This window comes from Cynara cardunculus (genome assembly GCF_001531365.2).
Source record: "Cynara cardunculus var. scolymus isolate 2C chromosome LG 12, CcrdV1, whole genome shotgun sequence".
In the NCBI taxonomy this organism is placed as follows: domain Eukaryota; kingdom Viridiplantae; phylum Streptophyta; class Magnoliopsida; order Asterales; family Asteraceae; genus Cynara; species Cynara cardunculus.
This window is the reverse complement of record NC_037539.1, coordinates 24,885,598-24,904,930: the sequence shown is the minus strand read 5'-3', so window position 1 is coordinate 24,904,930 and position 19,333 is coordinate 24,885,598.

The following is a 19,333-nucleotide window of genomic DNA, read 5'->3' as shown; positions in this document are numbered from 1 at the left end:
AACAACACAAGAAGAAAATGTTGCTCTAATACCACTTGTTGGTCCCAGCTGGATCTACAAGAGTTTATAGGTAATAGTTTGTAGAAGAGGGGTGAATACAAACACATAAACTTTCACTTTTAGAAATTATATATTGATAAAGAAGGATCAATACAAATTTTACAGATTGTCATAAGGTAAGGAAACATATCTTAACAATCTAAAGATACACACAATTACACGTTGCAAAGAGAAAAGATTTGTTGTAAGAAATAAAGACTTAGAAAAGTGTTCTTCACTAGTTCAAAGTGGTTATTTCTCTTTAGAGAGAGAAGTCAGAGAAGTAACTTCTTGGGTAAGTTTCTTAGAGAGGAAGAATGATAACTGAGTAGATAACACTCAGCTATTGATACCCATTGCATTAAATGCAATTCAGAAGGTACACAACACATGTCAAGCTTTTGGAGGAAAGCATGTCCTTTGCTACAGTGAATAGTCCTTTTGGTTGTTCATGAGCAGACATATCTTCATCGAGTTGGTGAGCATTACAGAGTCAACTGAGTAGCTCCGTACAGTACCATACTCTGGAAAATGTATGGGTTTGTTCTTACTGTATGGAAGGACAAGACAAAAACAAATGTCCATGATAAGCTTCATTTGATCGTTGAATGCTGGGATGACGCTGGAGGTCTCTTCAGCATTCGCTGAAACTTGTGCAGTCTTCACACATATATTGGCGCGCTTATCATCTCTGAATGTCGCTTCAGATCATGAACGCGCTAGTCTCTATTCTTCTGTTTTTGTCTTCGACATTGCTGAAGGTTCTTTGGTGTAAGTTTTGTCTTCTTGAAGCATAACAGTCACTGGAGAGTTACAATACATGTCCAACAATTACTGAACAAACTCAGTGATGATCGTTGAAACTGAATAAACAGAAACACTATACTTTGACATGTAAAAAGGATTATCATCAAATCAATTGGAGAGGATCAACAATACTTAGTTCTCTTTATTTAGTTTCATCGATCATCATTGAGTCTGTTTAGTGATCACTGAACAAGTATTGTAATTCTTAAGAGAAAAGTATTATTCAAGAAGACGAAATTCACACCAAAACAACCTTCAGTGATATCGAAGATAAAGCTGAAGATAAAGACAAGTAGTTCATGATCCGATGCAGTTTCAGTGATAACAAGCATGTCTACATCTCAAAGATATAGACAAGCAGTTCGTGATCTAATGTGTTAAGTCTGATCAAGATTCAGTATACACTATAACAACCCACATTTTCCCCACATACAGATAATCCACATAATCATACTCATAACACAGAATGTAATATTGCTTACAAAACATGGTTCAAAAACTTTTCTCAATACATATATGAGCAATTAAATTTCATCTATTCTAAACTTTCCCCTTGCCTTTGTCCTGTGAAGTATGATGACCTGCAAAACAGGTTAGTCCAACAATTGAGCGTTAGACCTAAAARGTCTAGTGAGTGTATAAATTTCACACAAATAACATACTTTCCAAACTAGCAGTTTAGAATCAAACCTGTACAGATATAAACATTTATCTATTTCTCTCGCGGTTACACTGCCATTTCATCTCTCTCATGGTTACACTGCCATTTCATCTCTCTCGCGCTTACACCGCCATTACATCTCTCTCACGGTTACACCGCCATTTCATCTCTCTCGCGGTTACACCGCCATTACATCTCTCTCGCGGTTACACCGTCATTTCATCTCTCTCGCAGTTACACCACCATTACATCTCTCTCGCGGTTACACCGCCATTACATCTCTCTCGCGGTTACACCGCCATTAAATCTCTATCGCGGTTACACCGTCATTTCATCTCTCTCACGGTTACACCACCATTATATTTAATAAGAACTTAATTTAAGATAAAGTCAAATCAACATCAACCGGATTTGAAATCCAGACAACACTACCCGGATATGGAATCCGGACAACTTAGCCGGATATGAAATCCGGTCAACATTGTTCGAATATCAAATCCGGACAACACATAACTGCTACCCCGATCAACACTTGGGCGATTTAATGTTTAGACCGGATGTCTTTTGAGTGGTTTAGGTTGAACCCTGACTGATACACAAGCGGTTTAAATGAATCTGGTTGTCACATGAGCGATTTAAGGGGATATCCGATTGCCTCTTAGGCGGTTTAAGGCATAACCGGACACCTTTTGTCCGATTAAGTAGTACTCCGGACACTCCTTGTCCGGTTTAAGTTAAATATGTATAAAATCAAGATAAACCAATTTTAAAAGCAATCAATTTGTATGCAAACAATCTAATACTTCAAAGCTCATAACACTCACCTCAAAATGTTTGAGCGGATTGCACCTGCAATTACTATCAATGAATGAAGAAAACTCTTAGATATCAGAAAAACCCTTACAATTAAACCTACCCTTGCTATTTATAGCAAGTGTATGACCGTCTTTTACAAAGTCGGCTATACACCTCATCACCTTCACACACTTTCAAACAATCCTAACACACACACACACACATATATATTCAAAAATCTTAATCAAAACTTGAAACCCGAATATTACAACATTCCCTCCTTAAAAGAATTCCGTCCCGGAATTCCATTTAAGTAAAAAGGTAGGGATACTTCATCCGCATCTCTGATTCTGATTCCCAAGTGGTGTCTGGTCCTTTATGATAACGCCACTGAACCTTTACTAACCCGATTTCTTTATTTTGCAACTTCTTCACTTTGTAGTCAGTAATTAGTTCAGGGGTTTCTTCAAAGCACATTCTTTCATTCACCTTAATTTCGGGTAGCGGCACTGCCACCTCTGGATTTATTAGACACTTCCTTAAATTCGACACATGAAATGTGTCATGGATCCCACTTAACTCTATAGAAGTTCTAACTTGTAGGCTACTTCCCCAACCCTTTTAATGATAGGGAATGGTCCAATGTACCTCGGACTTAACTTTCCCTTCTTACCAAAACGTACCATTCCTTTCCATGGCGATACCTTTAACATTACTCTATCACCTTCTTGGAATTCAATCGGCTTCCGATGTTTAGCTGCATAACTTCTTTGTCTATCCTGTGCCGCTTTCATTCGTTCCCGTATTACTCCAATTTTATCTGCAGTTTGCTGAACTAATTCAAGCCCAGCTAACTGTTTTTCACCTATTTCATTCCAACACAAAGGAGTTCGACATTTGCGTCCATACAGAACCTCAAAAGATGATGCCTGAATACTCGAATGGTAGCTATTGTTGTACGCAAATTCCATCAGAGCCAAATGACTATCCCATGACCCTCCAAAATCAATAACACATGCTCTCAGCATATCTTCTAATGTTTGGATAGTTCGTTCACTTTGTCCATCAGTCTGAGGGTGATAAGTTGTGCTTAGCTTAATTTGTGAACCCATTTCTCTTTTGAAGCTCTTCCAAAACATAGAAGTGAACCGACTATCTCTATCAGAAACGATTGATAGAGGAACACCATGGTGTGACACTATCTCATTAATGTATAGTTTTGCCAATCTCTCCATTGAATACGACTCTTTCATAGGTAAGAAGTGTGCAGATTTGGATAACCGATCTACTATCACCCATATAGCATCATAACCTTTTGATGTTCTCGGCAATTTGGTTATGAAATTCATAGTGATGTGATCCCACTTCCATACTGGAATTTCTAAGGATTGTAACTTACCATAGGGGAGTTGATGTTCAATCTTTACCTGAAGACATGTTAGGCATTGCTCAACATGCTTAGCTATATCCTTCTTCATACCTGGCCACCAATAGTGTTGCTTCAAATCCCGATACATTTTATTCGTACCTGGATGAATTGCAAAACGTGACTTATGAGCCTCACCCAATATACGTTTTCTGATATCACCATAGCATGGTACCCAAATTCTGTTCTGGAATTTCCAAAACTCTCTATCACCTTTCACAAATTCAGATATCAATCCACCTAATCTTTCTTGTTTAACTTTATCCTCCTTCATTGCCTCATGCTGGAATTTTCGCAATTCTTTCTGAATACTGGGTAATAATCCAACTCGTAAAGCTATAGCTTTGATAGTTCCACTTTTCTCTTGTCGACTTAGTGCATCGGCCACTACGTTTGCTTTTCCGGGGTGATACAAAATTTCACAATCATAATCACTCACTAATTCCAACCATTGTCTCTGACACATATTCAGATCTTTCTGATGAAATAAATGTTGCAAGCTCTTATGATCTGTGAAAATTTGACATTTAGTTCCGTATAAGTAGTGCCTCCTTTTTTTTAAAGAGAATACTACCGCTGCCAATTCCATATCATGGGTGGGATACTGCCTTTCATGATCTTTTAACTGTCTGGAAGCATAAGCTATTACCTTTCCACGTTGCATTAGTACACAACCTAAACCCATCTTTGACGCATCACTATATACCACAAAATCTTCCATTCCATCTGGCAAAGATAGAATCGGTGCACTGCATAATTTGTCTTTTAACGCTTGAAAGGCCTGAGCTTGCGCTTCACCCCACTCATATTTTACATTTTTCTTGGTCAACTTCGTTAATGGAGTAGCTATACAAGAGAAATCCGATATAAACTTACGATAATACCCAGCCAATCCCAGAAAACTTCTAACTTCAATTGGAGTCTTTGGGGCTTCCCATTTTTCAATGGCTTCAATTTCAAAGGATCCACCTTAATGCCTTCTTTTGAGATAACATGCCCTAATAACTGAACTTCTCGTAGCCAAAATTCACATTTTGACATCTTGCCATACAATTTCTCTTATTTCAACAATTCCAGAAGTAATCTCAAATTATGAGCATACTCTTCTTCCGACCGAGAATATATCAAAATTTCATCAATGAAGACAATCACAAATTTATCAAGATAGGGACGACACACCCTATTCATCATGTCCATGAAGGCTGCAGACGTATTTGTGAGTCCAAATGGCATAACTAGAAATTCGTAATGACCATAACGTGTACGAAATGCCATTTTCGATATATCTTCATTCCGAATCTTCAATTGATGATAACCGGATCGTAAATCAATCTTCGAAAAAGAAGTAGCCCCAACCAATTGATCAAACAAATCATCAATTCTTGGGAGAGGATACTTATTTTTGATTATCAGTTTATTCAGCTCTCGGTAATCAATGCACATTCTCATTGATCCATCCTTCTTTTTCACAAAAAGTACCGGCGCACCCCACGGGGAAGTACTTGGTCGGATAAAACCTTTATCCAACAATTCTTTCAATTGAGACATTAAATCCTTTAATTCAGAAGGAGCTAATCTATATGGTGCACGTGCAACGGGTGCTGCTCTAGGAAGCAATTCGATCTGAAATTCTATCGTTCGATTCGAAGGTAGACTTATCAGATCTTCCGGAAATACCTTAGGAAATTCCCTTACAACTGGGATATTTTCTATCTTTTCTTTCTCTTTCTTGACATCAATAACATAGGCAAGAAAACTAGTACATTCCTTCCGTACATATTTCCGAGCCTTTAAAACTGAGATAAGACTGGAGTAGCGATCCCGTCGATCCCCATAAATCACAACCTTTCCTTTTTACGGTAAGTCTATATGGATCATCTTCTCATTACAGACTATGTTAACTTGGTTTTTAGCTAACCAATCCATGCCTATAATTATCTCAAATTCCCTTGAAGGTAAAGGAAATAATTGTATAGGCACCTCACATCCTTCTATACTTATAAAGCATTCATCAATTCTTTCCTTAACCAAAACTTCACTATCATTTGCTGTTTCCACAATTAGATCCTCATTTAACGCTTTAGATTCTAAATGTGCGCGATTAACAAACGATGGTGATACAAAAGAACGATTTAGACCCGAGTCAAATAAAAACTTTGGCACATACTGAATTAACAAGAAATGTACCTGTTACCACTTCAGGATGCTCTTCCGCTTCGCCTCTCGTCATCTGAAAGGCTCTCCCTTTTGCATTAGACTCTGCCTGTCTTATCCCTCCCCGTCCACTTGGATTAACACGATTATCCATTTGCCCACTACTTGTTGGCACATACCCAGATCCTCAACCCCCAGAGCATCCAGATCCCTGACCTCCAACTAAACCAGACCCTCGACCCTTTGCTTGCGGACAATCGACATTTACATGTTGAGATGAATTACAAGTAAAACACCTCCGCGTCATCCGGCAGTCTCGAGCTATATGTCCTGGTTCCTGACATTTAAAACATACTCGAGTTTCTATATTGCAATTTCCCTGATGTATTTTATGACATCGGGTACACACCCTATCAGCAAACCTTGAGACAGGTCAATTCAAATTTTCCATAAACCTTGGTCTACGAAAATCAGTCATTGTAGCTTCCCCCTTTCTTTTCTCACCAACCTTTTCTTGTGGTTGTCGGTTAATGTCTTGCTCCAATATTTCAGCAGCATCAACTGCCGCTTGAAATGTTGTCGGATTCTTGGATATCACATATTTTCGAAGATTCGATTCCAAACCCCAGATATACTTTCTCACCTTACTGTTTTTAGATATAATATAGGCTTAGCAAACCGTGATTGTTCCATGAAAACTTCTGTATACTGACGGACTGACATGTTTCCTTGTTCAAGACAAAGGAAATCATCTTCTAACTTTCGTACTGCCGCTTCAAGATAATACTGCATTTTAAACTTGATCAAAAATTCTTCCCACAGCATGGTTTTCAAAATGTTGGGATCTGAACTTGACAGAACTTCCCACCAGTATAAAGCACTTGATCTTAAACGAGATACAGCAAACATGACTTTATATTCTTCTGCACTTTTACTAACCTGCAGACTCAACTCAATTTCTTTAAGCCAACACATGGCTTTAACAGGATCACGCTCACCAGAAAACTTGGGAGGTTTACAGGCCAGAAACATCTTAATATCTCCTCCTTTCTGTACTGGGGATGAAGTGAGAGGTACAGATGTACCAGTTACCGGGGTACTAGCTCCGGCTTCCTCCTGATAATCGGGATTTCTTACTACTTTTGGATTATTTTGGGTTGTACGTCCCAACAAGTTCACCAATCTTTCTTGGAACTTTCCCAACTCTACTGCCAACATTTCCTGAGTAATAAATCCAGGGTCAGGAACATTGTGTCCACCCCTTGCTCTTCCTCTACCACGACCAGACATTGAACTTTCTTGGGCCGACAATTCCTGTTTCCCATGAGTTTCTTGTCTAGCGCCTCTACCTCTTCCTCGACCCCTGTTGCGACTTCGTGTTTCATTTGTCATTACATTTTCCAGGTCTTCTCCTTGAGTCACATTTCTTCTTCCCCGACCTCTTCCATAACCAGTAGAGGTCCTTTCTGAATGATTGGGATTATCTGCCATTTCTCAGTGTATAACTTTTTCTGTTACATTTAAATACACATGATTATTTTCATAATCAAAACATAATAACACATTCATCCTCAAGTCTATCCATAACTCAGATTATATCAATCATATATAATCTATCTTTCTCATAATAGGTTCAGCTATAACATATTCCTATGTTCATAGACCCAGTGAAACCTATTATCATAACTTTCGCACCTCTAGTTTAAGTCTAAGTATTTCGCAAATACCCAGATTCCTTAAACTAAGGCTCTGATACCAACTGTAACAACCCACATTTTCCCCACATACAAATAATCCACATAATCATACTCCTAACACATAATATAATATTGCTTACAAAACATGGTTCAAAAACTTTTCTCAATACATATATGAGCAATTAAATTTCATCTATTCTAAACTTTCCCCTTGCCTTTGTCCTGTGAAGTATGATGACCTGCAAAACAGGTTAGTCCAACAACTGAGCGTTAGATCTAAAAGGTCTAGTGAGTGTATAAATTTCACACAAATAACATACTTTCCAAACTAGCAGTTTAGAATCAAACCTGTACAGATATAAATATTTATCTATTTCTCTCGCGGTTACACTGCCATTTCATCTCTCTCGTGGTTACACCGCCATTTCATCTCTCTCGCGCTTACACCGCCATTTCATCTCTTTCGCGGTTACACCGCCATTATATTTAATAAGAACTTAATTTAAGATAAATCAACATCGACCGGATTTGAAATCCAGACAACACTACCCGGATATGGAATCCAGACAACTTAGCCGGATATGGAATCCGGTCAATATTGTCAGGATATCTAATCTGAACAACACATAACTGCTACCCCGATCAACACTTGGGTGATTTAATGTTTAGACCGGATGTCTTTTGAGCGGTTTAGGTTGAACCTCAACTGATACACAAGCGGTTTAAGTGAATCTGGTTGTCACATGAGCGATTTAAGGGGATATCTGGTTGCCTCTTAGGCGGTTTAAGGCAGAACCGGACACCCTTTGTCCGATTAAGTAGTACTCCGGACACTCCTTGTCCGGTTTAAGTTAAATATGTATAAAATCAAGATAAACCAATTTTAAAAGAAATCAATTTGTATGCAAACAATCTAATACTTCAAAGCTCATAACACTCACCTTAAAATGTTTGAGTGCACCTGCAATTACTCTCAATGAATGAAGAAAACTCTTAGAAATCAGAAAAACACTTACAATTGAACTTACACTTGCTATTTATAGCAAGTGTATGGCCATCTTTTACAAAGTCGGCTATACACCTCATCACCTTCACACACTTTCACACAATCCTAACACACACACACACACAGACATATATGTATATATATATATATTCTAAAATCTTAATCAAAACATGAAACCCGAATATTACATACACTAAAGAAACTTTAAATTTATTCTAGTGTTAGCAATCAAATGAATCATGTTGATCAAGATTAGTTTTGTCTTATCATTATACACACAAAGGACAAACCGTACCTCTCATAGTAAAGCACTCTTACGGAGTCACCCTATTGTTTCGAAACGTGCTTGCCTACTTTGTAAAAGACCACTGTTCATATATGACCAAAAGCCTGCATATCTAAAAACAAAAGACAAGCCCACCTCTAGAAGCTTGTCATGTGCCTTGTATTATCTGACTTACATTTAATGCAATAGGTATAAATAGCCAAGAAGTCCCTCGACTTCAAAGAGTCTTCAAATCTTCAAATACCCAAGAAGAGACACGCTCACAAGCACATACTTCTTAACCTTGCGAAGTTACGTTTACTTCAAGTGAAGAACCAACTAAGCTCTTCCTCTAGTGAAGTTCTTGCTTCTTCTTTTAGCAAGTATTTTATTTCTTGCTTTCTGTATCTTGTGTGTTCCTTTGATTGTTTTCGATAAACAATCTGTAAATTTTGTATTGAGCTTCTTTATCAATAAAAGATTTTAAAAATGTGAAAATATTTGTGCGTTTATATTCATCCCGCCTTCTACAAACTGTTACCTTTAAACTCTTGTAGATCCGTCTGTGACCAACACTTCTTCTTTGTAGCAAGTCTTTCCTTCCTTGCTATCTGTATTTTGTATGTTCCTTATATTGTTTTAGATAAGTTTTGTATCTTGTCTTATTCCACAAACAATCTGTAAATTATGTATTGATCTTCTTTATCAATAAAGGATTTTTAAAAAGTGAAAATATTTGTGTCTTTATATTCATCCCCTTTCTACAAACCTTTACCTTTTAAACTCTTATAGATCCCTCTAGGACCAACATTTTCTAATAAAGAACAGGTCCAAAATTGCCATGAACAAAAGTTGGGCCAATTTGAACTTCAAATTAGGTAATTAACTAATGTATGTAAACTAGGTTTTTCATTTACTTAGTAAGTTTCGTTACTTCGATAATATTAGAAGAGAGAAGAGAGAATAGAGAAGATTTCTAAACACCTATAGTATCCTTTGATTAAAAATTACTAAAATAGTTAATTTCCTAATTTGTCTCTTAATTATATCTCACTAATTGCAAGAATCTCAAAAGAAGGCACACACACACATATATATATATATAGGTATGCATATATATATATATATATATATATATGGCCATAAATCATTTTTAAAATTGGTAAATATTTGAGAAGTAAGGAAATTATCCTAACCATTCATACGGTCAAGATCGGATTTGATTGATCAAGAATTGCGGCTTTGAGTGGTCTAAAATTACGGTTTTGATTGGTTAAAATTTGCGGCTATGCAAAAAATAATGGGGATAGTTTTGTAACTTTTACAAATAGGCGACAAACGGGTTAATATGTGAAAATGTGTGATTCACATATAAACTATATATTCATATATGAACTCGTGTAATTCACATATAAACTATTTTAATTAATTCAAATATGAACTAATTAACTGATTCATATATGATCTTATTAACTGATTCATATATAAACTCGTGTGACTCATATATGAACTAATTAACGGGTTCACATATAAACATATAGTTCATATGTGAATCACAAGGGTTCACATATGAACCGTTTGTGCCTATTTGTAAAAGTTATGAAACTACCCCTCTATCTTCCGCATACTCATGCAAGGATTTATTATTCGGTGCTTCGCAGTCAAAGCTACAAATTGTTGACCAGATAAAGGGCAAGGATCACTTCTTGAGGGAGAAATGTGTTTGTTGTCAGATTCGTGAGATACAATATCAACCACAAACTAATTTAAATAAATGGTTAAATTAATGATTTTTTTTTCTAATTTTGGTAATTTTATCAAAAAACATCCATAAGGGCATTATGTGTATTTTTAAGTCTCTCTCCTCTCTAGAGCCTCCCCACAAGAACACTTGCGAACAAAAACAAGATGTGAACACTTGTATCATGATATGAAGCAGTATCAAGTATATTGTATCAATTAAACATTGTGTCCACATGTTTTTATTACAAGTTGTGGTAAACTTGTGAACACAAAAACACTAGGAAATCAAAAAGAACAATGGATCCAAAAAGACTTTGTGTAAGAACTTGCATATACATTGGGAACAAAATCAATAATCAAATTTGAACACTTGTTAAGTGTCCAATGAACCTAGAACCAAAAACTTATAATAGAATACAACAATGTGAACCACTATCAAATATATTTTATTTCAATAAAACATTGTAACCACCAATTTTTATTACACGTTCTGATCACCTTATGAATAGAATGTGACGCAGCAACATCAAGATCAGAAATCCAAAAAAGAAAGGTATAGGTCCCTAAAAACGTTGGAGTAGTGGATTTTTCAACTTATGGGGAATAAATCAATTAAATGTTTTTATGAGTTGTATTTTTATTACTAAATTAATTTTTTATATTTATTTGTTAAATAACATAATTTTCTTGAAAGAGTGAGATTAGATTTTACGAATCTCACAATTTAATGATTTTTATTTGATTAATCCCCTATAAATTATAATTGGGAAAATTGCACCAAAATGGAACCAACTTTCACATGATTCTTATTTTGGGGAACGAACTTTCAAAATCGTCATTTTGGGGAACCAACTTTCACCTGATTCCTATTTTGGGGAACCAACTTGCACCTAATTCCTATTTTGGGGAACCAACTTGCAAAATAATTATAGAAAAATGGGAAAATTACACCAAAATGGAACTAACTTTCACTTGATTCCTATTTTGGGGAACCAACTTTTAAAATCGTCATTTAGGGGTCTCTATCGAACTTTTTGTTTATTTAAGGGGTTTGATTGATCTGTTGAACAGGTAACAGATAATTTAAGGGTCTCTATCAAACTTTTGGTTGGATTTGCCAAATTTGATTTAAACTTTAATATTGACACAGATTGGTTAGATATAAAAATCTTGAATGTGATATTTAATATTTATTTTTTATTGCATCAATTAATTTTTTTCTATTAAATTTTTTTTTTGCATTAGTAAAAAACATTTTTTATCGTGGTAATTTGGATTTTTTTCGAAAAATCTTCAATTTGATATCTGAATTTAAAAAAAAAAACGAGATTTGAAATGAAAAATAAATTTTATTGCATTAATTTTTGAAAAGAAATGAATTTTAGTTATTTTTCTATAATTATTTTGCAAGTTGGTTTCCCAAAATAGGAATCAGGTGCAAGTTGGTTCCCCAAAATGACGATTTTGAAAGTTGGTTCCCCAAAATAGGAATCAGGTGAAAGTTGGTTCCCCAAAATAAAAATCAAGTGAAAGTTGGTTCCCCAAAATGACGATTTTGAAAGTTGGTTCCCCAAAGTAGGAATCAGGTGAAAGTTGATTCCAATTTGATGCAATTTTCCCATTATAATTTAATAATCACATTGTTTTCTATGTTATAAATGAAAATGATAAAACAATAGAAAAAGACAACAATACCACTGATTTAACATAGTTTTTTTTTAAAGAAAGTTAGTATCAAGGATTATTTTCAAAGACACTTTTGAAAATAGTCTCCTATAAAATAACTAATACGACGTTTAATTTTTAAAATGGTTTATAATACTTTATAAGAAGGCTCAAAATGTCCTATAAACCTATTGCAACACCTTTAGATATGACGTTTTATCATTTGATCCTATAAACTTATATCTTATAAAATGGTCTATTGGAACACTTCAATAATTTTGCCTTTCAGTCTTCTTATTAAACCTCAAGACTTAACATAAATTAAACCTTATTTTGTAAGTAGTCTATAATTTGCATATAATTACTCCATCTTTCTCAAAATAAATATCCAAACTCCTACTTATTTTTATCTTAAAATAAATGTTCACTTTCAAAAATAAATAATCAAATTCTGAAACTTACCCTTAATTAATGTATAAGTATCTAAAAGTTATGAAAGGATATAAATTAAATAAGGGTAGATATATAATTTGACCAACATAAAAATGTAATAATTATACATGCTTAAATTTGTGTACCATTTCAATCCTCGACAATTGTTTTTGTAGGAAATGTTTCTTTAGTTGCCAAAATGTCGTCTCCAAACCTAATTTGACGAACGAGTGATCATAATTTGTTCACTTGTTTCCTTTTAAGTGAATCGGGGGTTTTCTGCTCTCTCTTTCACAATTTCTTGATATACGTTGAAAGGAAACTTAGATTTTATCACTCACCACAAATTCATTATATTATTTCAAAGCTATTATTCCTCCTTATCCCAAAAACTAGGTTAAGAATCCCCATCGTTGTTTCTTTCGTCCCACTTCTGTGTGTCGTGCTTTAAAACACCACATATTAATTTGGAGGGTTTATAACCATAAAAAAAAGAAACAAACCCCATCGATGATCCATGAACGTATTAGATTTGCGTTTTGACAACTCATAAACAAGTTTTCAGATTCCAAACGCATGTGTATATTTTTAGGAAAAATCAGATGTCTCGAGAAGCCTTGATTCGAATAAAAGTGAAAGGATGTGAATCGTGAACCATACAGAAGAACCGTATGTGTTTGTGGAAAACCAAAACTAGTTTACAAATTTTTTTTTTCACGGTTAAGAACTAGACATGTTTTCATAAGACTAGAAAGGCATCAAAATGCATTCGAGATTGTTTTGATTCTTATTTAATACAACAATATGTGTTTCTTATTTAATGTAATAAAATTTTGAAAATTTCTTTGTTTTTTGTTAATCAGAGTTATTTGGCTAGCTTGTGCTAAATTTGACTAATCACGGGGGTTGTTCAATGGCCTTGAGATTCGAATAGGTGACCTATGAGGTGTTTTCTCAAAAGCTCAACTGTTATTGCTAGTTGAGCTAACCTACAAGGTTAAAATAATAAAATAAAAAATTACCCATTGATCCATAACCCTTTTGTTTTGTAAAATTTGATGATGTAAATGCCATTATTATGGTGTATGTTTTCATAAACTGGTACCATCCATGACAGCAAATGTTACAAGATGAATGATAAAATACTCTCTTAAATTGTGTACAAAATATAAAAGGTTTTACACTTTATTATATCAATTAGGAAAAACAAATCTTAAATTCCTTACACTAACTAGGAAATAAATTAAAATTTGTCACATTTTGATACTTTACAATTTAAAAGAAAACATTTTGAATTATGTTTTTGGTTTTATCTCAAAAGAATTGGTTTAGACATACAAAATTATTGTAATATAAATATAACTTAAAAACAGGGCTCTAAATAAATCGAACGAATACGAACATACGCAAACGGAAGCTTGTTCGTTTTCATTCATTTAACTTAAACGAACGAACATAACTTTTTATGTTCATATTCCTTCGTTAAGAAAATGTGTTAGCTTGTTCGTGTTTGTTAATATTTGTTTGTTAAGATATTAAAAACGAACGAACATAAATGAACATAAACAAACAAAGACAAATGATTAAAAACCAACTACACTTATTCATCATTTTGTTTTTTTAAGTAACATAAAAAGAATGCAAAACCAGGTAAACTTAAGAGGGATAAAAAAAAGAAATTCTAAAAAATTAGTTTAATTAAAGATTTGACATATTAACATCATAATATATAAGTATATAAACAAACATGAACGAATGTAAATGAACGAACATTCACGAACGTAAACAAACAAATAAGATTATTATTCATGTTCGTTCATTTAACTAAATGAACAGAAAAATGTGTTCATGTTTGTTAGTTTATTAAATAAATGAACTTCCCACCAAAAGGTTTACAAACGGTTAGTTAAACATTCAGTTCGTTTACAAACCTACTCAGGGGCTATTTACTAAATGCTTAACAAGTTATGTACCTTACCTGATAAACATGGTAATGACTGAGTATCTTATCCGGTAAAGGCAATGTCAAGGACCGAGAGTCTTACCTAGCAAGCGAGAGTGATAACTCTTACCTTGTCGCACTTACCAAAAAAATTGTTGCATAGGATTCCATTTTGATGGACTAGAATTTTACGCCATAAGTGAGAGTGTTGACTCTAACAGGTAAGTGCTTACCGGATAACACTACAAGAGAAATGGGTTTTATAGAAGGAACTTTCAGGAAAGGACTCAAAAGTGTATCGAAATATGTTTCAGAGAAGGATTTGATGTACGAAAATGACAAGTGTAATTAATGGTATAACTAATTATAGAGAAAAAAATTTGAGTCTAATTATGCACTAAAAACGTTTCTAAAACCTTTAGAGACGCCTTTTTAAAAAGCTTATCCGAAAGTCGGAGCAAGAACTTCAATTATGTTTTAATAAGCTTATCTGATGAATCTCTATTGGTAGTAGGGGTTTCAGTTTTCATGAATCTCTGATTGTATTTAGTAGGGGTTTCAATTTTCATGAATCTCTAGGCATCGTTCAAGAATCTCTGTTGGTAGTAGGGATTTCAGTTTTCTATTAAATTATTGGATACTATTAGGCTAACGGCTATTTAGTAGGGGTTTCAGTTTTCATGAATCTCTAGGCATCATTTATGAATCTCTGTTGGTAGTAGGGGTTTCAGTTTTCTATTAAATTATTGGATACCATTTGGCTAACGGCTATTTAGTAGGGGTTTCAGTTTTCATTGTTAGAGAAACTTACATGGGTGTCCCAAATCTAGTTAACTTTCAAACGTATGTTTAACTATTTGTTTCAAACCCGTTTCATCTTTCCCAAACGATCTTCCAAACTACGTGTTGACTGAAAAGTTACTTCCTAACTGATGAGCTATTTGTTAACATAAAACAATTGATAAACTAATTATGTTTGGAAAAAACTGATTGATTAGATAACAATTAAATTAAGTTACAATGAAATGTTGAAAAATCAATCAGTTTTAATATATGAGTATTATAATTGCAAAATGTAATAAAATCTCATCGAACTTATTGAAACATTATCTAAAGAAGTTTTATAACACTCATGGTCATCAGAATTAACATTGTGAGTTTACCATTATAGCCATCACGTGACCCTCATATGTGGGACAAATCTGTTTTTTAATGTGTTTTTGGGACGAAAATAGAGTTTGGGAAAACCACAGGAATGACATTGTAATCTACTCTAAAATTAATTGTCATTCATATATTATTTTAAAAATATATTTATCGAAAATAGAGTAAAAAACGATTTTCATCACTGTGGTTTGTTAATAATTTCTATTTTTTGTTTCTATGGTTTAGAAATTGTGATTTTCATCCATATATTAATTCCTATCTTTAAGTATAAGGGACCAAAACAGTAAAGAAATGTAAACTACAAAAAGACTTAAACAACAAAAATGTAGATTATAAGGACAAAAATAGCAAAGAATTACAAACGATAAGGAGAAAAGCAACAATTTTTAAACCATAGGGACGAAAATCATAACTTTTAACAAAGCATAGGGATGAAAAACATAATTTACTCTTAAAAATATTTTATATATCCAATCATAACTCAAATTTCTTAGAATAAAGTACATATTAAATAAAAAGTTTATGTTTATTTATAAAGAAGTTTATTAAATTATAGACAAAATGACTTCAGAAATCATTCTGCGAATCAAACGCCCCCTTAATTTAGAGAAACAAGAAAATCAAGAGGAGCCCACATATCTTTTGGGTTAAGTATAAATATAGAAGCAAAATATTCTAACTTAAGTACGATTAATATGGGATTGTTAATATTTTAGTCAAACTATAGGTATCACTAAAAAAATCAACACAGTCACCCATTAATTTCTCATTTTTAACTCATTATTCAAAATAATAACAAAAGAAAATTTTAAAAATTCTACATTTGAACATATACAACTGTTATAAAAATTAAAAAATACCGATAATTCAAACAATCAAGAAATATTGTTGCAAAATCCTACAAAATGATGGGTGTTATATGTGCAACTTATAAAGAAAACATTTGTTGTCCAAAAATAGAAAGTTGTGATATATTAACTTGTTTTTCTTATTTTTGATTTCAAAAACTAGTTAAAATCTTTCAGGTTATTGCGTCTTTAACTGTATTTTAATGATTATATTATTCTAATTGTTATAGTTTATTTATAATTATTTAATAATTTAATTTAAAAATGTTTTTCAATATTTTAACTTTTAATACTTGTTTTTTTTCATAACAAAAAAGTTATTTATTGGTAAAGACAAATTTTAACATATAACTAATTTTAGAAGGAATTACAATATTGGTCCCTATGGTTTCATAACAAAAAAAGTTATTTATTGCTAAAGACAAATTTTAACATATAACTAATTTTAGAAGGAATTACAATGTTGGTCCCTATGGTTTGCTCAAAATTTGCTTTTATTCCCTAAAACATATAAAAAGAGTAATTTGCTCCTTATAGGCATGTCACACACGATGGGTATCAGGGTTGCTAAAATAACGGTATTGATTCCAGGAACCTTAAATGCTACAAATCAATCATTAATATATATATATATATATATATATATATATATGGACTTAATTAAATGAGAATTGATTAGTTTGTGTTAATTGTGAGATCCAATCTCAACCGCAAATCAATGGATAAATTAGAAAATTAATAATTATGGTAGTTTGAGTTAAAATTATGATTAGATGACATTTTAGGTATTTTTTAAAAACTACTCTCTCCTCTCTTCTCTCTCCTCTCTCATCTCTCATCTCTCCGACCTCCAATCTCCAGCCTTCGGTGAACAAAAATCCGACAGGTACCAAGTAATCACAAGGATACACAATGTGATACATATTGTGATAGATAGTGGTACTCAAATGGTATCACAATATATCACAATGGGTATCACATTGTGTATCTTTGTGATTACTTGGTACCTGCTGGATTTTTGTTCACCGAAGACCGGAGATTGAAGGTCGGAGAGATGAGAGATGAGAGATGAGAGATGAGAGAGGAGAGAGAAGAGAGGAGAGAGTAGTTTTTAAAAAATACATAAAATGTCATCTAATTATAATTTTAACTCAAACTACCATAATTATTAATTTCCTAATTTATTCGTTGATTTGTGGTTGAGATTGAATCTCACAATTACCACAAACTAATAAGTTCTCTCTTGAATGGACCCCTATATAATATATATATATATATATATATATATATATATATAAAACCCCTTACATTTGTACAACCAATACACTCTATATAGAGTTTGTTTCAAATACAACTCACCGCATTTGTACAACCCCATAAATCGATATATTTATGGAAATGATGAGAGTTCATTTATTGTGATTTGAATATTTATGAAAGATGAATACGGTTCATTAATTATGATTAATACTTTATATTAGGAAACAATCAAAACTTCTATGAAATTACATATTCATTAAATTAAATGGATGGTTGGGATTAAGTTGTATTGGTTGCACAAATGTCAAAGGTTATATAATAACCAATCTTTATATATATATATATATATATATATATAAATATACAGGGTTTGTTTCAAATGTTAATCAAGAATATAATGATAACTTTGTTAACTAATCTTGGTAATTGATTCTTACAATAAACAGTTGTGATTAATCATGATAAAAAATTAATTTTTTAAATTTACAATTTCAAAAATCATATGTGAACAAAGGGAAAATGGTAATTAGGTAATTTTCTTTTTTTTGTAACTCTCATATCATTAAATGAGAGTTACAAAATCAAAAAATCTCATTATTTTTGTTAACGTAAGAACCATATGAACACACACACACACACACACACACATATATATATATATATATATGTGTGTATATTTATATATGAACCATTATGTTAAATACGAACAAAAATTGACGTATATATGAACTTGGACTTCATAACATTTATGAACATAATATGAACATAATAAGAATAGCTGCTACATGAAAAGAAAAAAAAAACAGGTATGAATACAATATGAACAGCTTGTGAACAATAGTTCCTTTATTATGAACATATTCAGAAGCGAGCCAATGTTGAGATATGCAGCTAGTGTACATATGAACACTTGTGAACAATAGTTCCTTCATTATGAACACATTAAGAAGCGAGTCAATGTTGAGATATGCAACTAGTGTACATATGAACACAATATGAACAGCTTGTGAACAATAGTTCCTTCATTATGAACACATTCAGAAGCGAGCCAATGTTGAGATATGCAGCTAGTGTACATATGAACACAATATGAACACTTGTGAACAATAGTTCCTTCATCATGAACAATGGGTTTATCCATAATAGCTTGAACGATACCGAAAACTTTACTATCGGGTTTCCTCTACCAATCACAAATTCAAAAACATTATAGGAACACATGTTTACAAATACATACATCGTAGCATGTGAACACACATACACATATACGTCAATATACAATTGTAAACATGATCAAGCCACATAGGAAGAGAATATCGTAGAAAATATATGAACAGATAACCCCCATACTGTGAACACCAGGTGCAATCACTTACACAATTTGACATATATGAATACCAGGTCAAACACTTACACAAATATAAAG